Here is a 12,054-nt window from a genome sequence, read left to right as displayed (position 1 = left end):
TCTTTTTTTTTTTTTTTTTTTTTTTTTTACGGTATGCGGGCCTCTCACTGTTGTGGTCTCTCCCACTGTGGAGCACAGGCTGTGGACACGCAGGCTCAGTGGCCATGGCTCACGGGCCCAGCTGCTCCACGGCATGTGGGATCTTCCTGGACCGGGGCGCAAACCCATGTCCCCTGCATCGGCAGGCGGATTCTCAACCACTGCACCACCAGGGAAGCCCTCCATAAATATATTTTACAGGAACACAGACATACTATTTGTTTACATGTTCTCTATAGCTGCTTTCTCACTTCATAGGCATAGTTGAGCAGCTATTATGAATATGAATAGTATATGGCTCACGATACCTAAAATATTTACTCTCTAGTCCTTTAAAGAAGAAGTTTCCCAGCCTTTATTCCTAATGATCAAGCTAAAGTTTCCGGATGAGCTTTCCATGAGTCAGGATTTATTTTCCTTTCTGCCTTAGGTATGTATCTATTCATTTTACCTCTTATTTGTAAGAAAATAAGGAGAAAGGATGCCAAAGGGAAGACTAAACAATTTGTTATTATTAGGGAATGTTTTGAAGGCCTGTGATACCCTGTTTGTCATTTGTTTTTATCCCAACTCCTCTCTCCTTTTGCCTCAGAGAGGAGGGTAGGGGCAGAAAGAAAGAAATTAAGCCAGCTGAAGTTCCAGTGCTATTAATCAGATGATAATACAGGGGTCTGATAGGCTTTCCTCCTGCAGCCAATCTGGAATCCAAGAAAGGTAACAGCAGAATCCACACAATGCAGCTAAATGCAATGTAAACAACAGTCTTTGAATCGCTTCATCTTCAGTCAATTCTCATTGCCCATTAAACAAAGAAATAAAGAATAAATCAAATAATATCAGTTGAGAGACTGCCACAGGTTTTGCCATTTGAAAAAAATGCTAGAGTTATCATTCCACTTTACAGCCAGACACAGTCCAAAGCAAGTATCTTGAGAGTCTACTTGTGCTTAACATTGTTTTAGAAAATCTGTCTAGGCTTTAAAATAAGGAAAAAATGAGAGCATTTTACTAATAACCCATGAACTTTTTTACCCCCCCTGTTTGGCTGGAAGCTGTGTATATGATTGTGTTTGATGTAAAAGGTATCCTTTGCTAAAAATGCCTCAAGGTACATCTAGCCTATAAAGGCTGGATAAATGATGGCTCAAGCATAAAAGAAAAACAAAAAATAATGGAACTACTGAAGTGGGGTTTTAAGTCTCCATAGCCTTTTCTCTGAAAATAAAGGATGTGGATATTACTAAGTGGTACTATGTATATTCAGACAGACTCGCATGTGCACACAACCCAAACATACACATGGATATTGTCTTCTCTTAACGTTATCATATTTAAAAGCTGATTGGCTGTGGCTGAAATTAATTTACAAGCACTGCAAACACCTCTGTGGTATCTCTTAGAAAAAGGAATTGAGACAATAAAAACAGGATGTTTAAACTCAATGTTCTTGCTACATTTAATGTGTCTCCCACAACTCAAAACATGCTCCACTGACAACCTCATCCATTCACATCTTCTAATGACTAACACATATAGAAGGATCTGTCCTTCATATGTGTTCCTAGGTAGGTTATCAAACTAGGTTTTGAACACTTTCTCAAAATGGTTTGAGCCCTTAACTCAGTGAAAGCACATTAGAAATACAGTATTTAATTTACTTATTTGTTTGTTTGTTTGTTTGTTTTGCAGTACATGGGCCTCTCACTGTTGTGGCCTCTCCTGCTGCAGAGCACAGGCTCTGGACATGCAGGCTCAGCAGCCATGGTTCACGGGCCCAGCCGCTCCGCGGTATGTGGGATCTTCCTGGACGGGGGCACGAACCCGTGTCCCCTGCATCAGCAGGCGGACTCTCAACCACTGCGCCACCAGGGAAGCCCCGGGAAATTCAGTATTTTAAGATAAGAAATAAGATAACCAGTAACTATAATACTGTGCATAAAAACAGCAACACTTAAGGAAGTTTGTAGTTTGTTTTTTCTTGGGATAAACCAACTGTGAGCTCTCATCCACTGTAAGAAACACAATTTCTCAGACCTAGGCAGAAGCTGCCAAACTCAAAGATAGTCAGAGTTCCTACTGTCTTTGTCTTTCTAACTCTGCAAAGTGACTCAAAAAACATTGTCTCTCTTATTATGCATAGGTTTACTGAATTCATGAGAGACAAATATACGAATTCTTTCCCAATAAAGCTATTCCCAGGAGAGGGACTTCCCTGGTGCTCCAGTGGTTAAGGCTCTGTGCTCCCTGGTCAGAGAACTAAGATCCTGCATGCCCCACAGTGCAGCCAAAAGAAAAGAAGAAAAAAAAATAGCTCTTCCCAGGAGAAAATGACTCATCTGGTGTTTACAGCGCTCGAATGGGTGCCATTATTGAGCTTCAAGTTTGATGTTTCCAAAGCAGAACTTATTCTGTTTTTTCCTTTGACCTGAATGCCAACTCCTGACTTCACATTTTCCATTCCTGTTAATGTGTTTATCATCCTCCCAATCATCCCCTTGGCCCTGCAAAAGTGGCCACAATACCTTTGATTCCATGACCTTAATATCTCTTCCATCCTTCCCTTCTTTAGTTCAACTCCAGAACTCCACCTCCCTGCTTCCTAGTTCAAGTTTCCATGATCACTTCTGGCCAGGAATATTGCAATCACCTTCTAACTTGTCTTCCCACTTCTTGTTTCTGCCCCTGTAAGCCATTCCCAAGGCAGCTGAGCTTCGGCAATAGTGCAGCAGTGACTCCTGATCAAAACCTTCAGTGATGGGCTTCCCTGGTGGCGCAGTGTTTGAGAGTCCACCTGCCGATGCAGGGGACGCGACTTTGTGCTCCGGTCCAGGAGGATCCTACATGCCGCGTAGCGGCTGGGCCCGTGAGTCATGGCCGCTGAGCCTGCGCGTCCAGAGTCTGCTCCACAACGGGAGAGTCCACAACAGTGAGAGACCCGTGTACCGCAAAAAAAAAAAAAAAAAAAAAAAAAAAGACAAAAAAACAAAACTTCAGTGAATCCCCAGTGCCTACAAAGAAGTGCAAATTCCTTAGCTATGTTCATCATTATTTGTTATTATTATTATTATTATTTCCTCTCCTGTTCATGTTTATTAATCTGCATGGTGACTTAGATGATTTAACACTGGGGGAGCATCTCAAAAAGCCACCTTTTTTTTTTTTGAGTGCCAAGTATATTTAATGTATTACTCCTAATCTGTATAGTTATCCTATAAGACATGCATCTTATCCCCATTTTATGGACAGAAAGAATAAGCTCAGAAAAATATGCTGACTTTCCCATTGTCCTTAGTCCCTGGTATAATACCTTCTATATACTCAATATTATTTACATAGTTATTAAATAAGTAATTGTTTCCTCTTCTCCTCTGTCTCTTTTGATAATAATCTTAAAGCACGACACTATAGCTTTTTTGTTAAATTCTTCATCCACAGATAAAATGCTTTTGATTAACTATTAGAACTCATCTTGTGCCAGGTTCACATGGAAGAGGTGCCACCTTCCCTGGGGTCCAAACCCTCTTGATTCAAGACAAAGATGGTACTTCATTAGCCTATATGGTAATTACAGGTCCCTTTTCTAATGTACAAGAACCAGTGAAGAAAATATAATTCGTTTTACTTTTCAATTTTATTCTACTCTAGCTGCCTGATTGAAATGGTAATCCTCAGAATAAACATTTAAAACTATAATAGGTCAGAATATCAAGGACTCTCTCACGATCTTCACTCAATTTGAAAAAGGAAAAGATCATTTTGTACAATGTTAAGTAGTATATTATTACCTCTGGCCAGGAAGACTGCAATAATTTCTAAATCTGTCCTGTCATCTCTTATAGAAGGAGTACTGATGTCAAGTAACAGTCTTTCTATGTAAGGATATTTTGATCAAGATGAATTCCATAAATATTAATTTACAGAAGATACCTCTGAAATTACAGGTAGATGGTAACTGTTTACAAAATTGTATGATTTCTGAAGATTTTTTTTATTCTTTTCTAAATTATTCATATTGTCCTTAAAATACCTAGATGTGTAAAATTACACTTAAATCATATATTTTGAATTTAGTAGAGTACATAAAGTTATATAAAAATTTATTAATTTGTTTACTTCTTAAAGCATTTTATATTCTCTGATTTTTTAAAAATCTTTTTGAATGTTTATGTGAGCAAAGATTTAAAATTTTAAGACATTTAAAATGGCTGAACAGGGTGTAAAAACTGAGAAACCAGAACACAGATCTTATAAAACATTAATGGAAAAATCGAATAACATAAAAACAGAAATAAAATTCTTCCCCAACATCAAAGAAAGAAAAGAATGAATATAAATCAGATGAAGAGAAAAAGAATCACACAGAAGTTCCTACCTACTTACTGGGTATGACTAATCAACATGCTGTAATCAAGGAGGTAAAGCTCAGCATAGGAAATATTTATTACAGCTTTCAGAAGAGCAATGCAAACTACTGAGACAAGCATGGGACATTGAAATAAGCAGAATACATTATACAAACACATAGTAAGAGACAGAATGGCATAATGTAACTCCCTGTACAGCCTCTTGATCTAAAAATTGTCCGTGAACATTACTGCAATGCCTGAGTGTTTAAATTTAAGGTTGTAGTAGTACAAAATTGCACAAAAGAGAAAGTTCATAAATTACCTGTTAACTTTGAGATCAAGACAGATCTAGTGATATGATTTCTTGATTTTAAATGTAATTTCTTACCTTCGCTCTATTTGTTCTGAGGAACTACATAAGATATGCAGGAAAGTGAGACACTAGGGACACCAGCTCGGGACTTGGCACATTGTTCATTGAAATAGAAAGCTCCTGAATGGTTTGAGGAATAACTGTGTTTAGAGCAGACACTCAGCAGCACGGTCTAGAGTTCAATGTCATTTAAACAATGTGAGAGGCTATCTTCAGAGTCCACTCAAGTTGGAAACTCTCTACCAGTCAAAAGGAGTTGGATGCACTATACCTATTCCCACAACCCCAGTGAATGATACTAGGGTGGTCTGACATGGAGGAAGACATAAAAGGTGAATGTGTGGACAAAGCATGAGCTTCTTAGAGAGAATGCTGAAGGAGAAGAGTGGACCTAAGTGCCGTGGTTAAGCCCAGATTTGTAACTGATAAAGACACTACATAGATGACTGCAGAGCCAGAGGAATTACTCTGGGTAGTGATAAAGGCCCCAGTTCAAGCAACAGAGCGTGCCAACCCAAGTGGTATACACTGAGGAATTTACCAGAACTACACCTTCCACCTTCTTAGTGAGGGGGGGGTAAGACGTTAATAGCAGACACAGCTCTACCGACACACGTGGACACACACACACCCACAGACATACACACATCTGATCTTTCAGTTATGTGTAATTACACTAAGTGTGTATTACTAATCTGCAGTATGGATTAGGGCTCTTGGTTCATCCTTTTCAGAGTCCCCGCATACAACAATACAATTTATGGTCTGCACAAAGGCATGTGGTAGAACGGGTGACAGTGAGTCTGAAATCCAACTTTCCTTCCTTTCACCAAGACAGTGGCCATAGCCAGTTGTCCTGGCCCGGATTATCAGAGCAAAGGAAAAAGGCGTGTCTTTCTAAATAGCCTTCTAGCCCTTTGTGTGATCTATAAAAATGCCACCGATGGGCTAATGGCAACTCTGATCCTTTCTGAATTTTATAAGGTTCAAATTAGGGAATGCCTCCAGGGCATATGTTAAATGTATATTCGAACCAAGCTGCCATTGACTGACAGACTGACTCTGTGCAGCCAGGATTCTGTCTGTGGCTGAGGGACCAGACCAGGTAAGCAACATGTCTCATCATATTGTAAAAGGTGCTTATGTCTATCTAGGCAACTAACATGGGAGTAGTAATAATAATAATAATAATAATAATAATAAAATTAGAATATGAAACTCTAAAATTACAAGAAATTGTAATTTTGTATGCTCATGACAATATCATATGAGTGCCCACTCAGAGCCTGTGTGAAACTAGGAACTAGGCATGCTATGATCTGGGTGTGCACCCACCACCCCAAATGTTCTTATTTTGTCAAGTTCCTGATGGTGCCATTCTTACCTCCTCAAATATCTGGAACCCTTATTACCAAGTGAGTCAGTTTCATTTTTATAAAGAGAAGCAGCCGGATATATCTTTGTCCCCTGAAGGTCCTTTGGAGACATAATATGTCTGGACACATATTTCCTCTTTAAAGATGATGGCAGGGCAAGGGCAGTTTTTAAACCAAATGGAGAGAACTTCTTACAATGAAACTTCAAGCACTATGGCAGCACATGAGTGGGAATCTTTGTGGGTAAAAGGTTTATTCTCTCCCACCCTCACTGGTCCTTTGCCCTTACATAACCTTAAGTAGGCAATTGCTAATTTCCTCATGCTGATTTTTAATCAGAATAGACTAAGGCACTTTGACCCCTCCAAGCCTTTCAGAATTCTGTTATTTCTACCCAGAATGCTCTCCTCTCCCTCTTCTTTCCCGCCTGAAAAACTGTTTACATGTTACCTGCTTACATGTTACCTCTTCTCTAGCTTATTCTGCTTCTCCTCAGACCACTTCCGGGCTTAATGGCTTCTCCCTCCCTCACCCTCCTCCCTCACCTTCCTCACCTGTACTCACATAGTACTTTATAAATATGTTAGTATACTACTTATTGATTCATAACTCTTTATCTCTCTGTCAATCCTCCCAGCTGGATAGCTCTTTGAAAACTGGGATACTATCTTTTTAATCTTTGTTACAGAGAGTGTGCTGGATAGTAGAGAAATATTTATTGCAATGAAGCATATACACTATTAAAATGTTATTCTTTTAAATTCATATTTTGGTGATATTTTTATTTGCATATTGCCATTTCACCTGGATCCTCAGGTAAAGGCCAAAAAAAAAAAAAAAAGGAAAGAAAATTAAGACTTGGACCCAGGCATGAAATAAACTTTGTGACTCTGAAAAAATCTCCCACTTCTCTGTCTGCAGTTTCCTTATCAGTAAAATCAGGGATTGGTCTAGAACAGGGTTTCTCAACCTTGGCATTCTTGACATTGTGGGAGAGATCATTCTGTTTGTGGAAAGGAGTGAGAGGCAATTGTTCAGTGCCTTAAGAATGTTTAGCACATTCCTGGCCAATATTCACTAGATGTTAGTAGCACTTACCCAGATGTATCCGTCAAAACATATATACATTACTATATATAAAGAAATCAACAAGGACCTACTGTATAGCACAAAGAACTCTACTCAATATTCTGTAATAACCTATGTGGGAAAAGAATTTGAAAAAGAATGTATATATGTATAACTGAATCACTTTGCTGTACACCTGAATCTAACACAACATTGTTAATCAAATATGCTCCCATATAAAATAAAAATTGTTTTAAAAAGAAGCTTTCCAGAAAGGCCAGGGCTCTCAAGTGCCCTCCAATATAAAATAAAAATTAAATTAAAAAAGATGTCTCTAGACATTGACAAATGTCCCCTCCCACCCCCAGGGGGTGGCATTAAGACCACCCCAGGTTGAAAACCACTGGTCTAGACTAGAGGTTTTCCATACTTTTGAGCATGAGACTCCTTTTTCCTAAAGAAATATCACCCATTGTATAAAGAAATAACATAAACTGTAGGGCTCTGCTTGAAAGGGGTAGAGAGAGTACTGTTGAAAATCCTCTAATTTCTATGATTTTCTGATTTTAAAGAAGCACAAGTGAATACACCCAAAACATATGCCAGATGCTGCTTTCCATTTACTCCAAGATATTTACCATTAAACACTGAGATTTGGAAAAATCAAGTTGAATTTATGCACCAAAGTTAAACATCAGTCATAAATGATAGATGGTGGCATCAAAATATTTTTTCTTTAATCCACAGAAGGGATTCCCCTGCTACAGTCACAGTACAGTAAGAAAAGCAGTCAAATGTCTTTGGTATTAAGAAAATGTTACTAATTCATACAAATAACATACATTAGGCAATGAACTTTTTAAAGACAGACCCAAATAAGGGTTACACATCTCCACTTCAGAACTGTTTTTTATTTGTGTGACAACTTTTGAAATTATTCTTATTAAATAATAGTTGCTTGATGTTAAGGGTATAATGATGAGCACACATGTATACATGTATATGTGTGTATGTATGTATATTCCTATGTATATATTTGTGTGCACATATGTCACATATAACTTATTTTACCGAGTATGTATCAACTTTCTATTAACTATGAACTTAATTAAAATGTGACCTAAAGTTGATGACTTACTAAGTTTAAAACAAAATTACATATGTAAACATACAATGGAATTATTACAAGGTACACATATATCCATTCATTCACTAGAATATAAAATACCTTGTATAAAATATTAAAAGCTTTAATCATTGATTCTTTCTCTGTGTCACCAGAATATGAGAGATTTTACTGAAAACTTTTTTTAAATGTTTGCTAATACTTAAAAGTAGGTTCTAAATTTAAAAATTAGCCCACATTCAAATCAATACAAATATTCAGTTCAAAATTACCCCCATGTTTAGTAATTCTGAAGAACAAGAATTAAAGGTTAACAAAAAATAGCAGAACTGTCAGATGTACCTAATCTGTAGGCAGTAGATAAAACATTCTGAAAGGAGAGTTCAATTTAAAATTCTAACAGTAAAAAAAGCAAAGGAAATACTAACACTGGGACCCACATTAAATTTCTCTCTATTCTATGGTGACCCAGAGCAAATAAGTAGATATTACGAGAAAGGATTTCATTTTCCAAAGGTAAGCAATAAGACAAAATTCAGAAATGTTAACACAAAAGATGAAACTGCATGACCCATCTCTTTAACTGACTGTCACCACCTTATTCCAATTTTGAAAACAACTAATAAACAGTTATGCTCTTTTAAGCTTTTTGAACCACTGCCTTTCTGTGTTTTCAACCTGATGTTTAATCCTTGGGTAAGCAATGTTTCAAAACAGACACGCAGATTAGAACTCACTCACCTGTCAAATGTAGCAGAAAATAGCCTCTCTGCTGAGTTGGAGAAACATGCATTGTCCCCACAGAGCTATAACAAACTCTCCAGATTTCTCTTCAATGTTTAGAATCCAGATGTCTGGTCACAGCTGTTCTCAGTCTGTTACGCTGCTTTTATTTCACCAATGCTTCCTCTGAATGGAGTGTTTCCTCTGAAGGTAACCACTTGACCAGTGATACCCACTGACCTCTGCTGTGTGTGTGTATATGTGTGTGTGTGTGTGTGTGTGCATGTGCACAGGGTTGGGAAACACAAAGAGGAATCCATTTCTTTAGGACTCACCATTTAACATCACAATTGAGTGAATAATTTAAGACTCAGAAGCAGAGGTAAAGTGAGGGTCTAAAATGGGTAACACTGGTAATTCCCTGGCAGTCTAGTGGTTAGGCCTCAGAGCTTTGACTGCTGGGGCCTGGCTTCGATTCCTGGTTGGGGAAATAAGATCCTGCAAGCTGCATGACACAGCCAATAAATAAATAAGTAAGTAAAATAAGTAACACGGATTCCTAGCCCCACTTTCAAATGGGAAACCACTCATTTTTGATAAGTCCTATATTATGAAAGGGGCAATCTATGAATGCTATAATTAGACTACTAACTTACAAAACTTCAGAAACAGTCTAAGCAATAACAAAATTACTGTTGATAAAAGTGCTCCCCCAGAAAGCTAAGGCAAGAAAACACGAAAGGAAGAAAATTAGCTAAGGTTCAAATTAAAAAAACAAAACAAAACAAAAAAAAACCTGAGGCACTTACAACCCTTTGGTTACTTCCCATTCTTTTGAATAAAAATTGAAATCCCTTCATGTGAAATTCATGATCTGACTCCATACCAACCATCTCATCCCTCATCTCCCCTCTCATCCTTTACAGCAGAAGTCAGAACACTTGTTCTGTGAAGGCCAGGTAGCAAATATTCTAGGCTCTGTAGACCATATTTCCTTCCATATGCAACTACTCAACATCAGCATGAGTGCATTCTCAGGCAATATGTTGAAAATAAGAATATGGCTGTGTTCTAATAAAACTATATTTATGGGCACTAAAATGTGAATGTCATATAATTTTCATATGTCATAGAATATCGTTCATCTTTAAATTTTTTTTTAACCATTCAAAAATGTAAAAACAGGGGAGCCATAAAGAAATAGATAGTGGTCTGCATTTGGTCCACAGCCATAGTTTGCCCACCTAGGCATCTCTACAGCCTCCAGTTCACTAAGTCAGTAGTCTATCATTCCATAGATTAAAATACTTTGAGGACTCCACACATGCTATGCTCTTTTGGGCATCAAAGGCATTGTACTTGTTCCTTCTCTTACAATACTCTCACCACATCCTTCTTTGACAAACTAATTTCTGCATACCCTTCTCTTTTCAGTTTCTCTGAGATGTCTTCCTGAGTCCCTCATGTCTGGGCTTGATCCCCTTTCTATATGCCCCATGACACACTAGACTTTTACATCACAGGACTAGTGACATTGTGATTGGTCCTAGACCAAATACAAGTTGGTCTGAATTGCTATCCAGTATATCTCCTGTGCCCAGGCACTAAATTGGTGCTTAGTAAATACCGATTGAATAAATGGCTGAAGGTAGGAGCTGAAGCACATTAGGATGACAAGCTGACCTAGGTTAGACTAGCCATTGGGGTGTTGGAAGACTTTCTGTAAAGACAAGTTTGGATGAATAAATAGCTATTTCAATGCAGTAGTATGGCACAGTGATTAAGAGAACAGGTTCTGACATCAAACCTGCTTGAGCTCTGTGTGACCCTTGGCAAGTGGTCGGAGTGTTCTATGACTCAATTTTCTCATTTGGGGGATGCAAATGGTACGATTTCATAAAAACAGAATGCGCTCACACTAGTGGAACACTGTGCTTTACACACAATAAGCTATCAATAAAACATATCTATCATTAGTACTGATATCAGGCAGAAAGGAATTTAACCCCAAGGACTCTAAGGACTAAAAATGAGAGCCTGTATTTTATTTTTCATCAATAAATTTATTGACTCGCTGCACAAAAAAAGTGTCCAGTAGAACCAATCTGATTTGAAAGATTGGAATGAAGAATAGAAAACTGATTTATCCTTAGAGCTGGAGTCCACAGATACGCAATACATCTAGAATTACATCTCTATATGTAGAGAGATAAGATGAGAGCCTGTATTTTATTTTTCATCAATAAATTTATTGACTCACTGCACAAAAAAAGTGTCCAGTAGAACCAATCTGATTTGAAAGATTGGATTAAGAATAGAAAACTGATTTATCCTTAGAGCTAGTGTCCACAGATATGCAATACATCTAGAATTACATCTCTGTATGTAGAGATAAGGAGGCAGAGTCAGGTTTCTCACATGCACTAATATATTGCAAGTGGCTGACTGAAGGTGCAGGGCTCATGACTGAGTTGGACGGCTCTGCCAACTGCCAAGAGATAAGAAGGAAGGTGGCCTTCTCCTTAACACAGCCTAAAACTCCCGCCACCATATCTGTTACCTCCATTCCCTAGGAGGTGGCAGTAGACAAGGGCAGTGACAGACGCAGGGTGCTTTGGATGGAAAGTGTCCTTAATATTTTACCATGGTGTTTCACAGGCCTTGCCACCTTTTACTCATTTTTTTTTTTTTTTTTTTTTTTTTTTTTGTGGTACACGGGCCTCTCACTGCTGTGGTCTCTCCCGTCGCGGAGCACAGGCTCCGGACGTGCAGGCTCAGCGGCCGTGGCTCACGGGCCCAGCCGCTCCGCGGCATGTGGGATCCTCCCAAACCGGGGCACGAACCCGTGTCTCCTGCATCGGCAGGCGGGCTCCCAACCAATGCGCCACCAGGGAAGCCCTTTACTCATTTTTGTAGCATCTCAATCTCTCTGCTCTTATTTTCCATTCTAAGGAGGGCATACAGCAAGGTTGTCCATAGGTCACTTACTCCCAGAAGTTCAGG

At 38.5% G+C, this 12,054-nt stretch overlaps 1 protein-coding gene across 3 annotated transcripts in view; it reads right to left on the bottom strand.

Annotated features, from left to right (window-relative positions):
* CTNNA2 (catenin alpha 2) overlaps positions 1–12,054 on the bottom strand; it is a gene marked incomplete at its 5' end in the record, with an annotated part of 1,039,969 nt that overhangs the window by 972,398 nt on the left and 55,517 nt on the right. The window lies entirely within an intron of this gene.

This window comes from Mesoplodon mirus (assembly GCF_964341445.2).
Source record: "Mesoplodon mirus genome assembly, chromosome: 14".
Lineage (NCBI taxonomy): Eukaryota > Metazoa > Chordata > Mammalia > Artiodactyla > Ziphiidae > Mesoplodon > Mesoplodon mirus.
This window is presented reverse-complemented; position numbering and strand designations above follow the sequence as displayed.